Consider the following 840-nt stretch of genomic DNA (forward strand, 5'->3'; position numbering starts at 1 on the left):
CACAGTCGCGTCTGGAAGCAGAAGGAAGATCGTAGGCGGTGAGTTGGCTTCCGTGGTTACTGTTCATCAGAATTACCAAACTGCCATTCGATTTAAAAATCCAAATTACTCCCAAATTTATGTAACAACTCAAAAATCTCCAAAAATAAAAGTTGTTCCAAATTTAAAGTTCTACAATTTTGCTTTTATAACCATACTCGAATTCGGTCCACATTTTGAAATGCAAAATTGAATTCGAAAAGGGAACATTTAAAGAATCTCGCCTTTTCAAATTACTTCAAATTTTTCTAAACAACTTTGAAAACTCCAAAAACAAACTTTGTATAACTTGACAAGCTCTACACTTTTGCTTTTAGTCTCAACCCCAAAATATGCTTAGATTTTGAAATGAGTTTTTCAGGGTAGGCTTTAAATACTGAAAAATCAAGGTTTTCTTGAAAATTCAAAATCCAAACCAAATTTTTAACTCAATTCAAACCATACAAGGCAACACTCATAACATAAATGTAGACTTGTTTTAGTGAATGCATATCAAAGTTTTCCATATAACCAAATGCTTTGCAATGCATATGATGACATGTCCTGTTTTAGTATTTAAACACCCGAGGTGTTACATCTCCCTGTCGGTAAAACCAATCTTTTTCGTAGCAAAATTTCTAACTTTCAACAGCAAACCTGAGAATCCATTCCGGAGGCATGGGAGCAACTCCAAGAGTACGTCCAAGCATGCCCTCATCACGGAATGGAGGATTGGTTGCTCATACCATGGGCTCACAATGGAGTCCCGTCAACACCTTGATGCTGCCGCCGGAGGAGAATTCTTCTCTTTGAAGGTGGGTC

General features: G+C 37.0%; 1 non-coding gene across 1 annotated transcript; it reads right to left on the reverse strand.

Annotated features, from left to right (window-relative positions):
• Nucleotides 1-634: 634 nt before the first annotated feature.
• Nucleotides 635-744, reverse strand: LOC136529990 (small nucleolar RNA R71). The gene has a single exon (XR_010777502.1). It is a non-coding gene; the product is annotated as a small nucleolar RNA R71 (small nucleolar RNA).
• Between the last annotated feature and the right edge of the window lie 96 nt (nt 745-840).

This window comes from Miscanthus floridulus, chromosome 19 (genome assembly GCF_019320115.1).
Source record: "Miscanthus floridulus cultivar M001 chromosome 19, ASM1932011v1, whole genome shotgun sequence".
NCBI classification, from domain to species: domain Eukaryota; kingdom Viridiplantae; phylum Streptophyta; class Magnoliopsida; order Poales; family Poaceae; genus Miscanthus; species Miscanthus floridulus.